Source organism: Athene cunicularia (assembly GCF_003259725.1).
Source record: "Athene cunicularia isolate RWA chromosome 4 unlocalized genomic scaffold, athCun1 chr4_part2, whole genome shotgun sequence".
In the NCBI taxonomy this organism is placed as follows: domain Eukaryota; kingdom Metazoa; phylum Chordata; class Aves; order Strigiformes; family Strigidae; genus Athene; species Athene cunicularia.
This window is the reverse complement of record NW_020799099.1, coordinates 25,250,218-25,274,759: the sequence shown is the minus strand read 5'-3', so window position 1 is coordinate 25,274,759 and position 24,542 is coordinate 25,250,218. Positions and strand designations below refer to the sequence as shown.

Here is a 24,542-nt window from a genome sequence, read left to right as displayed (position 1 = left end):
ATATATATATATATATATATATATATATATATATATATATATATATATATAAATATAAAATGAACACTCAGCAATCAGCAGAATAAGCTGCATACGAGCAGAAGCAAAGGGAAGCCTCCTAGAAGGTTTATCCCAGTGTCTCTTTTTATTCTATCAGCTCCTTTAAGTCTTCCTTGTATCTTTTATTTCTCTACTTTAATGGATTACTTTAGATCATTTTAGGATGCATATTATCTGATGATTCAGAGAGCAACATCTTTAGTTGAGAATAATCGCAATTGCTACTTGGTTCCCTTCATCTTTCCTTTTTGTGCCCTTTGTTCACAGCAAAGGAAGAAAAAGCAAGTCAGGGGAAGGCATTTTATTGTCAGGTCTTTATGGTTGCAGGTTTTCTTGGAAGCAGCTGGCAAAAAGGACTGGATTCTTTAACATACAAGTGGTCCTTCTGAAGTGAATCTGCTTAGGCAGTACCATTTTCTTTTTAATTATATTGATAAAAGTAAAATTTGGCATTTTGGATCTTCATCTGTTCAGTGCAGGAATATTAACAAAACCACAGGATGAGGTTCTGAGATCAAAAGCATGTATGTGTTGTACAGGACAGCACACTTTTTATATGTAAACCGAAACAGAGAAATGAAATTAAAAACCCTTCATTTACTGACTAATTTGAGATTCATTCCTCTATAATACACTTGATAAATAAAAAGCAGACTAAGAAAATGAGACTCGCATGTACAGACAACTAAACCCAAATACTTTTAATAGTTCTTATTGCAGCTCATGGAAAGAAATTATTTTGACAAATGAAAATTGTTAATTAAGAGGAAATTAACACAGATACAGAAACAGATCCCAGGAGCAGATGAACCAAAGTCTTCTGCAGAGCTGATACAAATCTTTGGTTTGTCACATCACCTAGTCCCTCTCTTCTCCCGACCTCCCATTTACTAAAGGCAGTACATGCACCAAGCAGTAGTTATGAATGTTAAACTGCACCTCCTGGAAGACAGAGAGTAGCTTTAAAAGAGGTGATAAAATTGTTTGGAAATACAAAATTAAATCTTTTTCTTACCATTAAAGTAATTCTGCCAAAACCACAAACAGGTACATTATTAGATTATGTTTTTTTGTAACCAAACTTAATTCTTCTCCTAGAAACAGAAAACAGTCATCAGAAAGCAGGTTTACCCTGCAACAATACCGCTCACAAGCAAGCCAGCCATATGTGCAGCAACTGGGGAAACACAGCTCTCCATGGCTTCAGCCTTGCTATGCTTGACACCTCACCTCTGGAGACTTAGAGGACTTCTGAAGCCCCATACCTACATAACAAGACTCAGGAGATTACACATGAACCAGTCTGTGGATTTTTTGAAGAAAAAAACATCCAGCAGGTAGAAAAACAAAAATGTGAATTTTAAACACTGGAAACCTAGAAGGCAAAAAACTCTGGTATTTTTAGCACTGCATTGTTTAGGGAAGAGAGGGAGGACTGACTCACTGCTGCTGAATGACTGGGGATTGGCAACGCATCCTTAGGAATTCACTTACTTGCTTTACCAGAGAGCTATGCTGCTTCTGGAAGAAGAGTGGTCGTCCTTCTCTAAACTACATTACATACGCATCAGGGATTGAATCCTACACTGTGGAAATCAGGAAAGGCCAAAACAGTGTTATTCATCAAATAATATGTGTGTGTGCATGCCTGCTACTTTTCATGTTTTGCCTACAGGAAAATAGGAAAGGGGAGCTAAACCAAAATAAACCAGTGAAATGGGTGAGACAAGCTCTCTAAAAACGAATCTCATGATTGATGGCCAAAGTCATGATTTAATGGGGCAGACAGGTCTAGCAATCTTTTTTTTTTTTAACTTATGAAGTTGGCAAAGCAGCATATAGCAAAGGTCTGCTCACCAAAGTTTCAACAGGCTGATACTTAGTTTATTTTAAACAGTACTGAGATAAAGAGGTATGTAAGCCACTCTCCATTACTTCCATTCAACCCCTTGTGCATTGCTCTCCCTCAGCAACTGCAAGCAGCCTCCTCCACTCCTCTTCTCCAGCCCTGATGTTTCCGCTGCCGTTAGTTGCCTTTCTGGGTAACTTTCTCTCCTCTTGCTGTCTGTGCTCCCTCAAAATTCTGCAATAATGTTCATACAAACCCTTCACATAATAGTTACCTAAGCCAGCATTGCTTCAGTTTTATTTATTACAAAACTATAACAAAATTGCAATGATTAAACTCACAGTGTAGTGCTTAGAAAGTTGCATTTCTCAACAGGATGTAAATAGAAGGACAGAGATAAAAAACCTGGCTTTTCTCCCTACTCTCACACCCAAACAGTCTCCTTGAAAAATGTCCAAAGTAGTTAAATGTGAACCACAATAAAAGTCATAATAAGACTCATGAAGAAACTGGCTAAGATGATGAGCAGTGAGGCACGAAGTGCCATAGAAAGCATCCTAGTGAAAAGGCTTTCTTCTCCAGATGTGCCTGTGGTTTGTATTTCAGCAGCAGCAGCACAATAAAGTGTGTTTAACAGAATGGAATTATTCCCTAGTCCTCAACTTCTGAAATAACTGAAATCTGTACTAAATTAAGAAATTAATCCACAATGACTTGAATTCATTTGAAATTGTTTCCTGAAACATCATCTTTCAAAATCCTTTAGCCACCCAGATTTCAAGCAACAGCAAATGCTCTCTAGAGATGGTCCAGAGGGAACCTGTATTTTTAAGGCATCTAAGACAGACAGTCTGCTTGATCTGAGGGGAAAAAAAACCAAAAAACAGATATTATAAAAATCAAAAGGTAAATAAGAAACCTAGAAACCCCCAACCACAGACCAAGGAAACCAGTAATTGGATTATCAGTGAACTAGGCATGCAAATCAGGCATCCATCTGGCCTAAACTGAACCTGCAGCCACTTGTGGACACCAAATAAACCCAAAAAGGAGTCTTGTTCCAGCTAGGTTGAGAAATATCTAAGTTACTTGTTTTGGACAAGTGTACAGAGCCCACTAGTTCAAAATCCACATCAAACATTTTCCTCTGAAGCATCTCTACCACTGCCAGCAAATCCCAAATATCCTGGCAAGCAGAATATCCATCTTCATTTTCCTTTTTGCTTCACAATAATTCTAAAAATTACCTGTTCATTTTGCAATATTTCATAAGATTTCTAAGTACTTCAGACAGTAACTTCTCTGAAATGAAACCTTTAGTTTGCCTTTTTTTAAGCCTCTTTACAATTTAAACTTTTTTTTACGTAGTCAGCAATCTGCTGTTAAACTGTTAAAATTGCTGAAACAATAAAGTTTACTTTTTTTTAGTTTTTTCCAAAACAAACTAAGAATCACTTGCCTAATACAAACACTTACTTTTGGTTGCACCAGGAGCTTTGGCTTTCTTGACATTTTATCTTGAATTACCAGGTCCTAGACTGCTGGGGTTATGAGAAAATACTGTATTTCATGTCTTTATAAAGAATGCTTCTGGCCTATGAGTAAGTGAAATAAAAACACAAATCTCAAAGGCACACAAAGCAGCTCATGATATATTTTTTTTCCTTTTTAAACCTCAAAGCTTTTTAGCCAAATGCTCTTTTTTTTTTTTTTTTTTTTCTAGTAATTTGCTTACCCTGTAGTACCCAAACCCTCAAAAAAACCCTCCAACAACCCTTTGAATTGCCTGAATAACGCAGGTTTCATTCTTCAAAAACTGAAGCTACAATCACAAATAATTTCCGAGATGTTAACTTTTGGTTATCTTAATTAACAAGCATTAAGAAAGGCAGTCAAACCTGAAAGCACCCTGGCCTACTTCATACATGTAAATAAATGGCTGCTTTTTGAAGGACACTGCTCAACTCTCACAACTCAAAAATCACTTCAAGAGGAGCTATGAGACTCGACACCTCTGAAAGATCACACTGTTTATCCAAGCTCTTGCCCAGAACTGAAAATGAAACATTTTCAAGTCGAGATGTGCTGCTCATAGCTTTTTTCACACACTTTGAAAACGTCAAGTCTAAAGAAAGTGTGCATGGTGAAGTACCTAGAGAAAGGCGTTCTCATTGTCAGTATGCTGCCTTCTCCAGCTAAAAGCAAAGCACTAGCTGCAAGCCTTGTGCTGAAACGCCAGGAAATTTAAATGACTGTTCCCTACCCACCGTTTTCAGAGCATTTTACTGAAAGCAGTCAAATTTCACAGCATGGCCATGTGAAAGAGGTAGGATAAAAGAACCTGATGAAAAGTCAGAAGATAAGACCATAAAACCCACCTATCTTGTACCTAAGGAGAGCACACTTATTTTATTAGGTTGTTATTATTAGATAAAGTTTTTAATTCTATCCTTGCAACACCAAACCATAGCAGCACATTTTAGCGGCAATTGCTGGGTTTTAAGCATAGTCCTGTACTAATTTAATTAGGAATCTAACAAAAGAGACAGATATTCCAGAAGAAACAAATAACAATTCTATCACACCTGTCTCAACTAAATTATTTCCCTTTAAAAATAACAATGAACTTGTTTTCTGTTGCTGCAAAGTGTCTACACGACAATTTGCAGTATAGAAGGAAGAGATCCAAGTGAAAACACCTCTGTTCCTTTTTAATGTATCAATTGCAATTCTGTTTTTACTGGTTAAAATAAAAATTCATTTCATGAAGCACACACAATTTTACTCAAAAAATCTCCCCAAGCTGAAGAGCAAAGGGCCAATTTCTGTCAATTCAGCAGCAACCTTCCTTCAAGTGTTTCACTTTCACATGTCAGGGAGCAGCAGTATTTCTCTGGTTCGGGGAGTCTGGCTCCTGCCTTGAGAGAAGGGGGGAGGACCTTGACAGGAAGCACAGTGGGGCTGCAAAGCTCATGGCAATAGGAAGTTACATTCCTGTCAAGTATCATTGCACCCAACCATTTCCTTTTTCTACTTACAGCCACAGCGAAACACTTCCATCTTGACAGAAACTATTTTAAGACAGAACAGTTCAGCAAAATGCATGAAAGAGTTCTGTGGTCACTTCATAAACTCGACCTGCTTAATTATTATGAGTGATAATCTTCCCACAGCAATTAAGAGTGATAATCTTCCTATCTGGAAGGAACCGCCTTTTGGCTGTTTCTGCATTGACTCAAGCCTTTTAGCTTCTTTATGTAATGAAAGAGTAAGCCTCTACAACAGCTATGGCACAGATTTGCTTAGGGAATCTTAACAGCCCAGAGAAAACCATTACATTGAACCCAATAAGTACCCTTTCTCCCCTCTGAAATATAAAGAACATTAGCTAAAAAGGAAGCTAAGCAAATACAAGACGACTCAGACCTAGGACTTAAAGTAGTAATAATAATTTCTGCTTTTAGCTTATTCCCTTTGGTCTGGACAATGCACCTGACACCATCTGCCCTGAAAAGAAGCCATAGAAAGTCACTACATTTACATCTCAAAGCTGAAAAATCCAAGTTTGACACAGTAGTGGAAAATACCAGCTTGGACTTTGCATTTCTTCTTTTTTGGGAATTTCAGCCTGTATCTTTAAAAACCGAGCATAATTTTTGACCTTTAAGCATTCCTTCTTTAAGCCAGTATATGAAGACGGACAATCAAAATGGGTTCAGTATGGAAATCTGTACAAGTTAGAGACAGTACTCTACCACTTAGCTTGAAATGCTACAAATGCAGAAAAGTATTCGGCAGCAAATTATTTTACAAACTGGTAAGACACTGGGGAAGTCCCCCTCAAAAACTTAAATACACACCTCTTTCAAAATCCTCTTACCAAGCATTTGCTTGAGCACCAAGACCAGTGCCATGTTTCAGCCTTACAAGGAGAGTACTGCCACTACTGATTGCCAGGGTTCTTAAAAGCTTAATTCTCTCCTCTAACAGATGAAACATCATACAAGACTTTCTGAAGCATGTGCAAAGTACCCAGAGTTTAATCTACATATACTAGCTTTCAAAGAATACCTAGTTCTTCCATGTCATTGAACAGCATTTTCACAAGCCATATCATATGACTGCATAAATATGACACAAATTAAAAATATAAAGAGAAGGAGCAAGTCTACACTTTTCTTAAAGGTACCGTGAGCACGGTACACAGGGTGAAGTTGTGGTTACACAGTTGTCCTGTGTAGAGCAGGGGAACAAAGCTGCTCTCCCACACCCCAGGGGCCACTACCAAATCTTAAGGAGGAAAAGTTAATAGCAACACCAAAAAAGCAGCTTCAGCTCAAAATCAACACCTCCATCTTCATAGGAGAATCACTCTCTTGTTCTCGTTTGCCACTCCTCCCAGTTCAGATGTACTACACCCTCTTTAGTTCCCCTCCAAATCTTTTGGTGTCACTCGACAACACTTTTTGTTCTGGTGCAGTAACCTGTTTGACCTAGGACATTTTACAGATGTGATGCGTAATATTATTTGGACGTGTACTTTTTCCAGAAAAATAGAGAACTTTTTTCTTATGAAGATCCTTTTAAAATTACAATGGTGATAAAAATTGCAGACTACTTATTATTCGTTCACATTTTATTAACTGAACGCACTGTGCATTTTCATCTTCATCTATACATTTCAATAGTCTAGTCATATCTACCTACTCTTAAAGTAAAAGCTTTTCTTTTCCAACTCCCGACACAAAATTCTGGTCCTGCTTCCAAGTACATCCCCTCCTGCAGGCAGAAAAAGAAGAGGGGAATCCTCTGCAGCATCAGATCATTTCCATCTCACCTAAAACTAGTAAACCCCCACCGTGGCAGGACACCACAAGGACAGCCTGCCAAATTCCCCCAGCTGCCCCTTTTGAAAAAAGCAGCTTGCTGCACTCTCCTGTCTTCTGTCACTTGGCACTCTGGGTCATGGTATGCAACATTAAAAGACAGATCCATGATTTAGTGCTATTAATAAAAGGAAGCACACTCACAGTGGATTTGTGACCTACTCCCTAAGTACTACTGTATATTTATACTTCATTAGATTATGGTGTTAAAGAAATCGGGTACAAAAAAAATTATACCAGAAAATCCAAACTGGCAGAAATTCTGGCATTACCAGGATTAGTAGTTAACAACATTTATTGAAGAAATTACCAGGTCCTTACAAAACATCTGGGATCTGTTGAAAACAATGCACAGCATATGCTCTGAGCCAATTTCTTCTGACATACAAAATGCTGCAACCTTCTGCTATTAAGCGAAGCAGAACCATATGAAACACACCCCATTTCACAGGTTTATTAACAAAATGTCTACCACCAAAAAACCTCAGGTATGTTACAACTGGCATGTTAACCTCTAGAGCTCTGATTTCCAACAAGGGGCACTTCAGCCAAGGGGTTAATACTTGTTTCCTTCCGCAGGACAGCTGGTGGGGGAAGGAAGAGGAGAAAAATGAGCTGAAAAAAATAGCAGGAAGTCAACTTTTAATTATTTTGTATCAGTTTAAAAAAAGTACCTGCCATTAAGTACTATATTAAGACTCCACCTCCCCTAGATTCTTGCATTTCCTCCTTTATTTCAAAGTTAAGAAGCCAATTGAAGTTCACCAACTTGAAATTTTCACCTGTGAAACTAAGGGCAAAGAATCAGTAATGCTATTTTTAGTTTCTTAACAAGCCTCAAACCAGAGGTCTATTTCCACTACAAGAAAGGATGCACTTTGCTTCTGCACGCTCCACACTTTAACCTATTTGACACAAAGTTTCTCAAGCTGCCTACTGCTCCTTCCTCTGCAAGATAAGCAAATAAATGTCACAGTTCCACATGGGAACCTGCTGGGCCCTGCACAAAGTCCCTCTGAAGCCAGCGGGGCTTCTCATGGGCAGAAAGGCAGCTGGGGCAGGCCAAGGAGCAGGACCAGTGTGGAGCTTTGCTTACAGGTGCATTTGAAAGTACAGACACATGTGTGACCTAAGTGATGAAAGCAAGCTTGGCAAATGCCTTCAACCTCTGAACAGGCTTCTTCATGTCGCTTCACGGCAATATTTTACACTGAAAAAGGAGCAGCGAGACTTTGCAAGGCAGATCTCCAATGTGGCTCTTGGCAGGAGTATGGCAAAAAGACAGAGGGAATAAGGAAGTATGGGGTGCTGACCCAAACCAGAGTGAGCAATAGGTAACGTGGATTCACAGCTACCACAAGGTCACATTTTCAACACCTCATCTTACCTTTCCACAGCTTGTAAAATTTCAGCAGATAGAAAGAAAATAAAAAAGATGCGAGTGTTCAAACCGAGCGTCATTGTCCCCAATCTAGCACTTACACCCAGCACAACCTAACCTCCAAGCCAGACGTCACGACAAAGCCATGACAGACGTGAGGCAACTTGCAGTTCTCCAAGTCCCAAATGAGCTTCCTCAGTTTGAGAACAAAAGGGAAGGTCCCCATCTTAGAATCTGTAAGTGTACTTTCTTTATGGGTGAGCACTGCCCTCCTCTCCGTGCCCAGCAAACATTTCAGTCATTATTCCAAGAACAAACCATCCTCCAAAACGCAGCCCACCACTTCAATGACCAGAAAGCATTTATAATTGGTTTTATTTACAAAGAGAAAAAAAAAAATCCAAGCAAGACTGAAAGCATGGGGACCGGGGCAGGGGGTTGTGTTTGTTTTAAAGCAACTACTTGCATCTGCGGTATCAGCCACATTATCCCCGCAACACTGGGAACGCTCACAAAGGCCAGAAATGCCCCCTTCTCAAAAGGGCAGTTTAAATGCTGCAGAAACTGGGTCAGCAACAGGCCACAGAAATACCTAAGCAGGCAGCAGGCACCTTGTGTGTTGTAGGCAGCAGGCTTGCAGCGAAGGACTCGAATAAAAGACAGAACACACCAAGACAGAAATCAGACAATAGCTATTGAAGAAAGGCAGTTAATAGCAACAAAGCACGTAAAGCACGGGTCAAGGAGTCGGTCAAGTACAGGCCCTTCAACTCTCTACCCTCTTACAGTTGCCAGGGATCAAGATTTAGACACAAACCAGTGATGCACATGGCACACAGCACTAGCAGGCAGGCACAAAAACTAAGCAAGGCACATTAAATCCACAAAACAATAAGAAACTGCAAAACTTATTCAACAATATTACATGGCTGCTTACTTTCCGAGGGCAGCACAGTGCTCCTTGTTCCAATCTCATTTAAAAAAACCCAAGAATTACACAATTTATGCTTATATATGGTTAGCAAAATTATCATCTGTCTTCAGGTCTTTACTGTTTGTATGTTTATTGATGTCTTTACTGCAGACTTTAGTTTTAAAATGCTGAAACACAACTTCAGTTGATAGGACAATGTAATTCAGCACAAAAAAATATATATGTAGGCAAAATGTAAAAGGTGACCTACATTACCAGTAGCGAGGTCTGACTTGCTGATTGCTTTGTACCCTATGTAACAGCTGACATTGAATGAGTGTGCAGCACTACCGCTGCACGCTTCTGCCAGCCACAGTGGGGAGGCTTGATTTGGTTTTGCATGGACCCTTAAAATCATTCTACATAAATGGAGGTGGTGGTTACACAAGGTGCAAGCAGTTTTGAGTCAGTCACTCCCTCCTTCCTCTCATTTCACTTCCCTTTTGCTGTTGTGTAGCTTTCCTTTCATCACTAGATTGCAATCTGCTGTTGTCCTTTATCAGTTTTGCCTATCACTTGAAATAAGCAAGCTTTCATTTTTCCATTCTTACCAATATCTTTGTGCAGAATGCATTTAATAGGAGCACTTTTTTCTTCTTTTCTTTTTCCTATTCACAACCTTTAATCATTTTTTCCTCTTGTTACCACACTTCCCCCCTGCCTCTCTGACAATTACACCTCGTCCTTCCCCTGCTGCCAAATTCTAGCCCAGACAGGTTCAGCATCACATCTGAGTGGTTTCCGGCGCTGCGTTAGACAAGATGTCTCACCAGCATCACGTGCGACTCGCCAGCTGCCCAGCCTCTCTCTCCCCAGCCCAGCGACCACACATGGATGGCAGCATCCTGTTCCGCTAGGGTTTTGCCTTAACCCACATGCTGCTCTGAGCTTCAGTAAGAGGCAGCAGCAGGCTGAAGAGGAACACCTGTGCATCTGCAGTTCCCCATGAAAGGTTTGGTTGCAGAGATGCCCTATGCTTCTGCAGCAAAGTCCTGCGGTACCCAAGGTGCAGTCAACCACAGCCTCTGCCCCACAACAAAACTGACTGAGGCCAAGTCTCTCTTATACAAAAACCTGAGCAGAGAGGGCAGACCAGGCTCACTGTGCAAGTCAGAAATGCTGGGGGTTTGAAAAAGTTGCTAAAACTTCACATGCCACCTTGCCCCCGGGGGGGGGCATGAGCACTCCCTCACCCTGGGTCCCAAAATTAGCAAAACTGTCATTTCCCCTCCTTCTGAAGGACTGAAGAAAACAGGCTGCTCCCCAAGGGTGATTCAAAGCAGCTAAATTAAACTCTTTGACCATCCTCTGGTGAGACCTCTTTCTCTCTCACTGCAGAAGGAGCTGGAGGTGACCACCCTTCCAACATTTAAAGTTCTGTCCCAAAATTACTCCTCCACCACTGCCCGGGGAGGCGGTGGGCATGGATCCTGCCTGTGACTGAGGGCCAGCTACAGGTCATGGGGCATATGAACCTTGCCTAGCTGCTGTCCTTACTGCTCTTCTGTTGCTTTGAAACACATTTTATCATGATTGGTGCAGTCTAACCACCACCATACCCTCTATGTTGACCTGCTTCCAAACAACAGATGCACAACACACAGATGCCATGATGGCACTGTAAGCATATGGCATACCGCACAACTCTTATTATGGGGCAACAACACAGCAAAATCATCTCATGGCCTCAGTAACACTACTGGTTTACCCACTTAGCCACTACCTGGCTGTCACCTTTTCCACAGATGCACAATCTGTCAGCCTCTGGCTCTCCATGAGGGGGCGGGGGTTCATATCAACTTCTTCAGAGAGAGCTGTGCTGCATCAAGGGTCCAGTGAGCCCAGAGGTGATAGAATGAGGGGAAAAAATGGCACTCAGTGCAACCTTGCAGTGTAGTTCACTGCGAAATAAACACTGTTGAGTATCCAGAGAGACAGTAGGCACTTAATGAGGAGAAAAAAACCACTCCTCCTCCTCTCATGTACCACAGCAAAACCCCACTGCCTCTCCACCCAGAGGTTTAATATCAAGACACCAGCATAACCATGGTGCTGGGCAGTACTCAACACCAACAGCATCACTACACCAAAACCCCTGGGCTAGGTTATGGTGCTGGAGCTGACCTGCTACAGCATTACTTCAACCAGGAGCTGGTGCTCGATGCCCACAGGTGTCCAGCCCTGTGGGTGGTGATAGTCACTTGCTAATAACTTTGCTAGAGTCCTAAGGTAAAAATTTCAGATGCTTCTAATAATCCTGTTAGACTGTTGCTAATTTTCAAGTACAGTGCAAACAACTTCACGAAGTGATTTCTGCAGTAACTCCTACAAAGGCAACCAAATCTTTCCAGATGACATCTAGTATCTACAACTCTGAAATTTCATGCAAGCAGTGCCTCAGTAGCAGAAGTCACAAAAGTGTAATTAAACTTTAATATTACAGCTTTTATTTTCTATCAAACATAACCAACTTTTTTAATGAATCATTGCAATTTATCCTCAAAGAAAATAAAACTACCGTATTGTCAGATAATTCAGTAAAATTCAACCAGTTTGGCTTTTTATCCTACAACTCTCCCAGGATTCAGCTCTGTTGTTCAACAACTTCTAACACTATGATGTATGTGAAGATGGGCTTCAGAGTGCAATGTACCCATAGTTGCCACCTGTTTATAAAAACATCCAGCTGTAATAGATGAGTAATTAACAACTTTTACCTATTCCGACCAAAAAAACCCTTGAAAACATGGTGCACTTTGCTCTGGCATTTTGGCACAGAGCAGCAAGGCAGTCCAAGAGCCTTAAAAAACAACACACGTGCATTTTTAATTGCTCATAGAAACTGCACCTCTCATTTGAGCACACTACAGTGGAGGAGTTAAATGGCAGCACAATGTACAGGAACCTTAAGACCTTGGAAACCACACAAAGCATCCTCCTCACAAATAATACAAAACCAAGCATAGTATCAGTGCTAAACACATCACACAGACTGCTGGCTCAGTCAACAAAGTCTCCAAAGTCCCTCTTTGTCCCAAGCATATTCCCAACAGAAGCGCAACAAATATGGACCAGTGTCCTAAATGCCAAGAGATGGCATTTACGCTACAATGACTGCTGAACCCATTTCTGTTCTCACTGGTAAGAAACAAATACCTTAAGCTGAAGGACTGTAAAGTTGCCTGATCCCACCAAACCCACATGCTGCCTATGGAGGAACTCTTCGGAAGTGCTCACGGGAGAAAGAGCACCAGCAGGAAGCAGTATGTCAAGTGGCCTTCTTTTTTGGCTTAATTTTGATAACCAGAAATCACAGAAATAATTGAAACAGCTTCAGAGGAAAGGTCAAGACCTCACTATGCCAACAAACTTAAACCCCAACGTTAACATTTGGATCCACTGCTTGCCAAGCGCTGTCAGCTCTGAAAGAAGTATGCAGGAGTTGATGGCAGCACTTGCAGTGACTCAAAGCCAGACTCTCTATAACAATCCTGTTTTAAACCCTCTCTTAGGATCCACAAAAGCTTTTTAAGCATATACCACTCACAGAGGTGACCAAAAGCCCTCCAGTGAACCAGGAGGGGAAAGAGGGCTGAAAGAACATGGCAGCATTCAGGGGGCACAGAGAACAAAGAACAGTGAAACTATAGAGATTATTAACTTTCCACTAGATCAGGTATCATCATTCACACACATGGGAAATTCCCACTCAGGATATAAATATATATGTGCTACCAACAAGGCAGATAGTAGCAGAAAATAAGCAGATTACAAACTGGTCATTTATGTCTATCTGCTTTGAAAGCTGAGACAGCCTATTTAATTAAAAGTTAACTTTTTTTGAGACAGGTGCAAAGATATGGGACAATGGAATTATGCTTCAGTCTCTCAGAAAATAAACAAGTCCCAGAGAGAAACATTAAAACAATGAACAGCAATTAAAAAAATTTGGAAAGCAATATGTAATGATTTACATATGCAAAAGAAATAGTGAGAATGTATGTCAAAAGTTTTGACTTAAGGTCACCTTTTCTTCTTCAAATATGTATTGTTCAGGTTTCTGAGTCTTCCCAGGCATTTCAAAGTGTGTTAAATTATCATCCTGTTGATAAACAAGCATCTCCAAAGGCCAGACCAGTTTCAAATCTTAGGACTGCAAAGGAACTGAGATCTTCTGCAATGCAAGATCAGCTACATTACTGGAAGTGTCACCATCCCATCACTCAAAACAACAGTTTCTAGGCTTAAAAAAAGTTGTTTTCTGAATTTCTCATGTTTCCTCAAGGAGCATGCTGTTGCAAACATCTTAAACAACTTGTTCTTGCTCAGAAAGCCCAACTTTGAACTGAAACACAACAAAATTGTGAACCAGGGTCAATACTGCCCATGCTTTCAACAGCTCTGAACATGATACGCTATCTTAATTTTCTCCTTTTTACTTCCAAGTCCTTACAGCTTCTTCATGTGTCTCCACAAAGTTTTGAAGTAGAATCTGGCTTTTATTAGGCAGTAAGAAAAAGCACTATTTTGCACTTAAATTTCTTAATTTTGACATCAGTGGAGTTCTGATACCCAGGTGGGCAAGATGGTAAACCACCACCTACAGCTCACTAGATACTACATCAGTATCTTGAAGCAGACAAGAGGCTATCAGAAGATGAGAACTTCACCAAAATCAAGAACAGAGGGCTATCTCTCACCCTCCTCTAGGAAAACACTTCCCCTTCTCTCTTCTTTTCCTCACAATTCTGAGAAAAAAAAAACACTTGTGATTGTTTTAGATTGAGGAATTACTGTGTTTAAAATTTATATAAAGTCCATTTGTTCTATAGAAAGCAAGGCCAGTTTTGTACACAGATACAATAAATATGCCGAGTTGTCCTTGTCTAATTATATTTCCATTGGCTTTCTAAAAGTTACCAAGAAAAAAAACAACAAATAACTATTTGTACACCACTTTGGGGGCAGGCAGTGGAAAGGGAGGTAGGGTGACTATTAACATAGCCAGCTTTGCCCCCTATCTTCGTTATCTCAGGTGGCAGCCTGGATATAACACAGAAGGGTGGACTCCTAAGAGGACAAGCAGACACCTAAATTACTCATTCTGACTATGTGTTTCTATTTGATTAAAGCAAACTCTTCCACAAATATAAAGCAAATATTTGCAGTGAGTACTTCGAACTCTGCAAAAGAGTTAATACACACTGTCGTCACACGCAAGTATAATATCTGATAGACTTTTCCTCTCCCTGAAGTGGGCAGGACTATTTTGTCCTGATGAAGAGGGAGTTAGTCATTCTCTAATAACCACCACAAAGAAAAAGTCTCCTCCCAAAGAGGAGAAAGTGGACAGAAAATTATGTTTAAGACAATGTAACTAAGATGGTTTTTAAACTTAGGCTTGAATTTATAACCAAGACTGAATTCAAAAGTGGTACATATGAGCTATTTGCTTTGTTTTCCTGTCTGTGTTTTTACTTATGTTACTATGTTAAATGTCAAAATTACTGAAAAGGCTCCTTCACCTACTTGCCTACAAGTCATGCACTCAGAGCCACTGCCAGGGCAGGAGCACAGCTTTCCCAGCACGCATTTCCCAGTCAAATAAAAACACGTGAGGCATTGTAAGCTAGGTGTGTGTTACCTTTGAGTCTCTAGGAAGATGAGAGACAGGTAACAGCACTGCCTATAATACTTTAGTACACCGCATCAGAAAGATTTCAGGTAAATTTATACTTTATATTAAAAAAAAATATCAAGCCAGAATGCTGGGGTTGATGATTCAGAAGTGGACTGTCTGAAAGTTCCTGAAAGTGAGCAAGCTGTTGTTTTGTTTTGTTCTATTTTTGTCATAATTTACCAACCTCAACAGAAAAAATATGAACATAAATGCTTATAGGGTGTCAATTTTCAGATTGCTGACATAGGTCTACTATTCCAGATTTCTAGCATTTAACTTTATAACGGTAAAATTAAAATTACTACAAATTAAGCCCTCTTAAGGGCAACTAAGAAGCAGTTATTAGGGAAGTAAAAATCATTTATTAATAATAAATGTATAGAGATAAAGCTAAATCTTTCATGGTCTGCTGCCCACAAATCAGAAGGATTAGCCTGAGATTAACACACATCTAAAATTCATTATTAGCGTATTAAAATGCAAAAGTAGAAGCATAAGAAGAGAGTTCCTAGCCTGAACTACTTACATTATAGAAGCAGCATGTATGGGCTAAGGGGACACTGAATTTACAATGATTTACAAGGACAAACATGCCATAGTAGCTGTTTGCTTTTGGGTTGGTGTGCACCCCCCTCCCTTGTCTCTAAACATACAAAATGTGTCCTAACATTCCCTTTTTCAAAACAAGACAGGTTAAGTTTAACAAGAAAAATGCCATGTTCCTGAGCAGACCTGCAGAACGCTTGCAGCATTAGACTGCTTGACATTGACCTGACCCTCCCCATGTGTTTGCTGAATGACTATCAGCAGCCTGTGCCACCACAAGATCTGTCTCTGCTCCTACATGGCTTTGCAGCCAGTACTGAAACAAACACAGAATGGCAAGTAAGACACTGCATGCTTTGTCCCATCAGCTCAGATCAGGACTGTCCTAACTCTGAAGACTGTGCATTCTGGGCAGACTCTGTCCCAAAACACAGGCTACAGAGTTTACCAAGAGACTGAATAAATTTAAACCATGCACCACAAATGTTGTGCATGTGTGTGCACTTGCCTTCAACCTTCCATAGTGGCAAGCTGTGTGATTCACCACACCATCCACCCAAAACCCATCAACTGCCTCCAAGGCTATCTGTCACACTGATGTAAATGCTTTACCCTCCTCCTACCCAATAGCCATTGATTTGATACTGCATTGCTCCCAATACATGACAAGATGCTCTCCCTCTCAGCCCCACATTTTTGGGGATTAACCTACTCATCTATCTCACCAACAGTGAACAGAGCAGCAGATTTGGCTGGGCTTCTCCCCAGCTCCTCCTGCACTGCAGTAGATAAGGGAGCAGAGTCAGCCTTGGTATGACAACCACCACACAACCACCCAGCCCAACAGCAGGCCAAAACACAGGTGGGAGAGGGGACAGAAGGACCAAGGAAGGAGCAGTAAGATGCCACGAGGTCCAGACCGAGACAGGGGAAGGCCTCCCTGGGAGCAGTGCAACAAAGATACCATCCTGCGAGCAAGTCATGTTGCCATACACAGATCCAGTGTTGGGTCCAGCACAGCAAGAGGAAGAGACCAAAGGAGCACTTTCATGCACTTTTTCAGCTGACACTGCCACAGAAAGCTACAGGGAAACGGATCAGAGAATGCTCACAAGTAAATATTAACCTGGCAAAAATAAAACAAGGAAGTGCTTTTCATCCACAGGAGCTTTCTGATACTTGCAGGGCTGCAAAAGGCAGGGGACAGCACTGGGGCAACTGAGAGGGCAAGGCAGCCTCTTCCTCTTGCAGTACAGAAACTACAACCATTTCAGATATGGTCCAGACAGAAACTAAAAAGAAAGAAGAGATGCCATAAAAAGGTACACAAGAAATCTGCAGAAGAGACAGAAAGCTCAGAAAGTAGGAAAAGAAAGTGAAGAAATTAACAGAAGAAAAGAAAGATACAGAACACTAAAATGTAAAGCACAGGTTATCTGTCCATTTAAAACAGGTCATTACACATGAGAAAGTTTATTCCAATTGCACATATCCACAAATACAGCTTCTTCACATACACTAATCCCTGTGCAAACAATAACCTCGCAGCCCTAGCTGGGAGGAGACTGTCACTGCCTGCTATTTTAACCAGTATAGAAACTGAGGTGAAGACAGACTGTTGTGGCTTTTCAAGGCAGTGTGAGCCATATGAAAGCACAAGTGACAATTCTCCATCACCACACCAAGATTGTCTTCATTTCTCAAAGTTAAATTTTCACCTGTAGATGAGAAAGTCCATTTCAGGTCAGCGTACAAGCCAACGTACAGATACAACAGTCACTGATCTGACCATGGGCGTCTTCCAGCCCAAGAGGGCTCACAACAGTGAGGGAAATACCTTGAAAAAACGCTGCTGGTATGTGTGTAAGCAGACAAGATTTCGATGATCAGTGTGATTACAACAGCAAATCAAAGAGTAATTAAATCTGGCCACACATCACCTTTAAAATATTTCAGTTAAGGTCCATTAGGACCTACACTGAGGACAGAAGTTTGACAGGTCTTTACAAAATGCAGCAGGGCTGTCCCATTTGTAACTCCAGATCCTAGAAAGCCATAGCGTTAGCTCCTCAATCTGGTGCGAAACAGAGTACAGCTGGGCCTAGGCCACTGCTCTCGTTTCAGAAATGTCTGAAAGCAACTTAGAAACAAATAAATAAATGTATAGCTGACTCATTTGCTAGCACACAGCACTGGCATGGAATGTCCCAGGAGAAAAAATCCAAAACAGGTTTTTTACTCCCTCTATCAGCAGACAAGCAACCCAATTTTGCAAAAAGAACAGTATTTTGGAAGAAGCAATGCACACGATGGCACAGCTGTCCCTAACAACATTTAATACAAAGTTCAGCAGGTCAAAGTTCATTGGGGAATGAATTTCAACATTTAAAGCACAGATAAAAGATTAAAGCAGCATGAGTTCAGCCTGCCACCCTGGCTGTGCCTGGCAGAAGTGTAAGGAAGGAAAGAGTAACACTGATAGGTCCTTTCAAAACAATCTGTTTCTTCATCTGTGAGATTCCCCCAACTTTGTTGACCTTCCACAATTTTCTTTAGTAAGTTGGTTGGTTGGTTGGTTGGTTTGTGTTTTTTTTTTTTTTTCTAGCTTCAAATGATCCTCTGTGTTCTCCACTGGTGCCTCTTTAGGGATTTTTCCCCAAGCGTAACAGGTAGGTGTGTGCACCTCATTTCCACTCCCTTTTCTAAGGATTATATAAAGTACATTTCATTTACTCTAGACATCTAGTAAAACTTAAAATTAGTAGTCCCTTGTTGACTTGGTGAAATTGTAAAGTAGGATACAACAGCAGTGACTTATCAATTAAAAACAAAGATTAACCAATATCAAAGCAATTTTTGATGCAACCCAGTAAAAACACCTATTCTGTGCATACTGTAGAAATGCAAGTGCATTAATGGTGACTAAAAAGCTTTTTCCCAATAAATGAAGATTTTTTTCTTTTTCAATACACACACATTTCTGCTTTTGTGAAAAAAATAAAAACTCTTAAAAATAAAAGCAACTTCAGCTATTACAAGTTAGGACCAAGCATATATCCTAGGAAAAGTCTTCATGTAATTTTACCAAGTACTTTTGGGGAGTAAGTTTAATGACAATCTAAATGATTAGTGGTACTTGATATGATTAAGTTGAAAATACTGGCTTAGGATGGTTCCTTTCAAACAGTTTAAGAACTCATTGACACACTCAAAATGAAAAGCTGAAAAGTACTTTTAAAACACTTTCTCAATGGATACTCAGTTTGACATTAATAAATATGTTTAAATAGTAAACACAACATAAAACAATGGGGGGGTTAATATTCTGACATTTTTCTGGCACAAAATCAATTTTTATTCTTTTCAGTAAGAAAAAGCAAAAGCAAAAAAAAATCCAGTTGATCCTAACCTATTTTTCAATCGTTCTTTTCTTGGCTCAGCCACACCACCCAAGCTTATTATCTAGTACAGAGGCATACCACCAGTCCTATGCCATTACTTTCCAAGAACTGGACTGTCAGCAATTGTGGCACTAAGACTACACAGACTTTTCTGAAGGATGAGTCACCTTTGAAGTGTCTTAACGGTCCATCCACAGCACCAGACTCATCTTAATCTCTCGACTGGAGATAAGATGAAGTTGTGGCCAGTGAGAAATTGCCACGTACAGCCTTGCAACCTGAAGCAGGCTCATTCTCCCCAACCACTCTGAATTTTTCCTGATGCAAATGTTACAACTACATCCCGTAAGTACCCGCTAAACCTCCCCCCCTCCCCTAGTAATTTTGCAATCCATACACCTTAAGTGTTTTGTTGTCTCTAGCAGTTGATACCTATTTGCTCAATACAGAATATATCCTGTCACAGGTAAAGGCTGAAAAATGTACTCTTACCAATCTTAGTATCGTATGGCTTTCTTGTGGACTACTAATGCACATCACATTAAGAGTACATGCTCCACATCTTGAGTACAGCAGTTTATTCTGGTGCAAATGTTCCTTGACATGTCAGCTGAGAAACTGGATCCTCAAAGGCCTTTCTTCAGAAGTCCTCAAAACCATGGATTAAGAATGTCATACATGTGAAAATTTATTGGGATTTTTTGGTAGTCCAATGTCTGCTTCCTTGAAGTGGAAAGTTAAAATTGTTGATGGTATCATCTGTGCACATCACTTAACAGTACTGTCCCTTTATCTGCGCCAGACTTCTGCACTTGACTCACTCTCCTGCTTAATGAAAAAGCAAACACCTAAATCTTAAAAATTAGTTACTGCCAGCTGTGGCAAGTAAACAATCACCAGCATGAAGAAAAAACCCCAAAAAACTTTGTCAACACCTGTCATTGACTCTAACAAAACTTCCTGAATCGAAATTGTTCTGGAAGGCATTCTTTTTACTACTGACTTTCAAATGTAAGAAACTTTTTTTAGGAAACCTGAGACTTTTTTTAATAGGCTACCCTAAATACATGGGGCTTTAATTCTATCAGGCTGTGGCCTGAAGCAGTGCATCCAGCAACTCAAGTATCTACTGTCCAGTATTTCTTATTTCAGAGTCTGATCCAGAGAGACACAAAACAGCAGAAAGCAACATGTGGTGGCATCCAGTAATCAGAAAGGCAGGAATCAGTCTGGAAATTAAGGAGTTGCTAATTACCTTTTTCTCACTCAGAGCAGCTACAAACCCATGGACTCCAAATCAACCATTTACAAAAAATTGCTATTTTGACAATGCCTTTTTACCTCCATGGAAACTTCAGTGTTTGTTAAAGCTAAACCTAAGGCAGAAATAATGAGACTACATCCATCCCCCCTGTTCACTTGCCACAAAACCAACAGCAAACAAAGAAGCCCACCCCAAATGGAAGATCCTGTGATGCACATGCACAGGAAGTCAGTTAACAGATTGTTAATACTTCTTTTTTTTTTTCATTTAAAAAAAGTAGTTTAGCAGCCCTCAAGAGAGCCCATTAACCTAGAATTAATATCTGAATAAAATAGTGTTTTGGGAAGAGACTTTCTCCTTTATGCCCCAAGATGCCGAACTCTCTCTACTTTCTTCAGCTCTGGGGAAAATTTTGAATTCTCTATCTCCATTAACTTCTGTTCATATCGCTACTTTGAGGTGCTTTGCTTCTAGAGGCTTCACATCAAATTTTGGTAGCTCTAGCTGATTTCCCTAGGGCACACTGGCAGGTGATGAGATGGAGATGCTGCAAATTCTCAGGTTTTGCTGCTACAGGAAAAGGAAATCCCCATGATTTCACCATATAGTAATATAAACCAAGGGAATTAATCTGGAAAAGAACTAAAATTCTAGTCTTTCTAACACATCACTTCATAAAGTCTACATTATAACATTCCTTCAGTATACAGAGCACACACAAACCAGTGTTTATACACAGCAAACCAAAACAGTTTAAAAGATACACACAAACCAGTATCTCTTCAGGCAAGTTTTCTGAAGCATTTCAGTATGACAAGAGAAGGATGTTTGCATCCACACAAGTGAACCTTATAAACTTTACTTTCAGAAAACAACTTCATTTTTGAAAATGAGTAATTACTAGAAAACATATTTAAGCACCTGGATGACAAAAAAGTCATACCACTTTTTCCTATTCCTATCTGAGTCTCAAGAACCATTTATCTTTCAATAATATTTTTATTACTGCCATAGTAGCCAGTTACTCCATCCACCTCCAGAGAAAAACAGGCAGCAGGTTGGTTTTTTTTTTCCCTAAACTACATCTCTCTGCCTACTAACAAAAGAATCTCAGAATCACCTTAAGCACAGCATTTGAGATTGCTGTCTTCTGACTACCTCTCAATAAAGAGAGCATGCTTCGGCACACCGTGAAAATTTTGCTTCAAAACCACAGTAGGCCCCAGCTGAAAACCAGAAAGTTGTATTTGTGCAGCAAAAATGCCATCTTTCAATAGTTTACCCCTCTTTTCTCAAGGGGAGGAAGGAAAAAAGGAAAAAACCCACAAACCTATGCAGATAGGAATTGGGGGTGTAGGTAAACACAAACCATCAGCACCACTGTCAGTCAGCTCTCCCATCCTGTTTCTATACCATCTTTGTCATTCCCACAGAGACGAGGCACAGAAACCCTAACGTGATGCTGGGATCAGTCAAGGCAGCTCCCGATGCAACAGAAAGCGGGGGGAAAAGCTGGACAAGACAGCGTTGCAGTACAGGACAGATTCATCATAACCATCCCCTTCCCACCCCAGGCTTACTCCTCCTGCCAGCTCCCAGCAAGGTTTGTGTTTTATCAGATCTATTTGCTCTCAAACTCAAGCTAAGGACAAAGATGGGAGATAAATAAGAAAAGTATTTCTGGCTAACTGCAGTCATCGGAGCACGGTGGTGTTACACATGTTTATTTTAAGTCTTGTGATCTTTCTGGCTGGCATAGCACTGAAAGCTGTACCCACATTAACACATACCAAAGGAAGGAAGCGTTTCACTGATAGATGTCCAAGCATTTAAATCTGGACGCTCAGAGGAAACAAAATGAGTATTTAAAAAATAATCTGTGATGCTATTTACCCAACCCTTCAAACAGAGGAGGCCTGATGTTAACAGAAACAGCAGAGTTGAGGCTACAGTTCTTAAGAGCTTTATTATTTAGCTGATTTCAAGAAATAAGGCAGGATATTTTATTGTTCCATAGCAACACATTAATAAGCCCTTGGCTTTAAATCTTCTTTATCTCCCTCCCCACCCCGGTACACATTAACACTCCAAGACTCCTTACGTCTGAACATTTTGGAAGGGAAAATTGTCCTCTTGTTTAAAGAAATTAATTACAAAATATGCAACAAAGCAGAATTAATAAACCAATAATTTTTAGTGTAAAAGCAATGAAAAGAAAATCCAGCTCAGAGATAGAATAAAAAGATGAAAGAGGGCATTTCAGTCTTGAATATGCTGCACACCATTTTCTAGATTTGCTAACAAATTAATATTAATATTAGTTGAGAAAATCATAAGCCACAAGTAATGAAAATCTATTTAATATACAGCAGGAAAAAAACCATTTGTAGTAGTCTGCCCAATTATACTTCAGTATTTCCTAAAGCAAAAACCAAAATGAGCTTCAATTTTCTTGTTTTCATTTGAGTTTTGCTTACCTTTGCTCTTGTGGGTGCTCTTCCACATCCTCCTCTGAATCAGCCTGACAAACAGAGAAAATGCTATGTAAGAATCCCAGAATTGTAACAGGGTGCACTGGACATATGTACCATTTTAACTCCTCCAAAGATGGACTCTCACGTGACTTGCTTGCAAGCAAACTCAGAAATCTAAAATTCCTACAGCAATTTCTTTACAATTCAAGTAATGATGATGGTCATCCCATTTGAGGTTTCAGTTCATTTTGTCAAGATAAATGGTGACTTAACATGGCTACTCCATTTTCTTTTTCTCCAAATGTTGATTGAACAGACTCATTTACCATTTATACAAATGCATTCGTACAAAATTCTGCTCACATATACAACTGCAACCTAAAACCATCAGCTGTCCTCAAACTATAGGAAGATTGGTTCTTCCACCTTCAAATTATCTGTCCCCGACAGCAAAATTAATTAGTCAGTACCTGAGAAAATATGATGCAGAAGTCCTTGAAATTCAGATCATGTGGTAACACCAAAAACAAAGGAAAGTTACCATGTTCCAATGGCACAGTGAGATCCCAAACCCAGACCGTACCAATGATCAGCAGCATGTACAGAAACACGAGAGAGTAAAGGCTTTAAACACAACAGCTTAGCTCAGCTGCTGGACTAAGGTAATTTTTGAGACATGCAGTTAACAAACTGTGCCAGCTTGCAGTTCACAACTAACCACTCTGAGCTGTCTACAGAAATGAACTCAAGCGTTGGTTCAATGAGCTCCCTGCAGGAAATCCACTTAAAACAAGCAGGTAGCTGCTTTGAACTGGACAAGATCTCCAGGAAAGCTTTAGGTACAACTCAAAATGGAGCATGTTACAGCCATCCCACCTACGCTGATGAAATAAGGGACAACTTTAGGAAGATTAACATTTTTCAGGAAGAGGTCACAGTTATCCTGCCAGGAACAGCTGGTAAGTTTTCCCCAGCTACTGCTTTTGCAGATGAAGGTTCCACAAGACATGAGCTACAGACCTTAGCAATGAAAAGACAGGAAAAAAAAACCCTACCATTTTTTAAATTAAAAGTGTGCACCTTCCACCACCCCTCCTACACGTTTCCCATGTAAGTGCATCATGGAACAGGCCCCAAGTCACCAACTTTGACTTTAGCTCCTATTTTCACTACATACTGGAAAATTAAAAAAAAAAAAAAAAATCATAATCACCTGCATAAACACTGAACATCCCTCTACAGGCTTCAGATGCTTATGCAGACCAGGCAGCCCTACTCTAATGGAATGGAAAGAAGGATTTCTAAAAACCTGAGCGTCATGAAGGGGGTAAAAAACAATAATCACACTAAGGCAGCAAATATGGTTAATATTATTATTAATAATAAACATTATTATGGCTAAAATAATCACCTTATGGCTAATATTATTACAGATCTTGCCAAAAGCTACCAGATGCATCTAAATTTCAATCTTCTGCCAATCATCCAACAGAAACAGCACAGCCTTCACCATAGCATAAGCAAATCTGTAACAAGACCGACAGGGAAGTACAAGTTAATTTGAGGACTTGACGATCTTTCTGTACGCCTGCCCTTAAAGGGAGGTTGGAGACACTGTGATAATTGTCCAGGATCTGTAGCACATCACACAGCTCTTCAGCACGGACCATCTACCTAGAAGTTCTATCACCTCCCAAAAACCTGTCCATCTCTAACAACCAAGGAAAGCCTGGCTGTTAGACACTACCCATATGGCACAATACAAACCCATCATCTGTTTTCCAGCTTCTCCAAGCTCCTTTTGTACTTCCAGGACCTCAGTACAATACCAAGCAAAATACCAAGAATTAGAGGACTCCTCATCCATCTCCTCCAGAAACAGCTTCTCTGCCACAACAGGCTGGCAAGCTACCCTCATTTTAAACAGCTTAAACTCCTCCTTTAAATGGCGTAACATCTGCCAGGCATCACCTGGGACTGTGTCATTACACCCTTACCACTAGCTGTCTTACCACTTCTCCTCAAGCA

The 24,542-nt window shown here is 40.2% G+C and overlaps 1 protein-coding gene across 1 annotated transcript in view; it reads right to left on the bottom strand.

The window, feature by feature from the left end:
* TMEM131L (transmembrane 131 like) overlaps positions 1 to 23,004 on the bottom strand; it is a 74,682-nt gene extending 51,678 nt beyond the window's left edge. Inside the window, exons 1-2 of the mRNA XM_026847985.1 lie at positions 22,985 to 23,004; positions 22,518 to 22,561 (exon numbers count right to left, since the gene is read on the bottom strand). The gene's annotated coding sequence lies outside the window, so the exon portion shown is untranslated. The remainder of the gene's footprint in view (positions 1 to 22,517; positions 22,562 to 22,984) is intronic.
* Between the last annotated feature and the right edge of the window lie 1,538 nt (positions 23,005 to 24,542).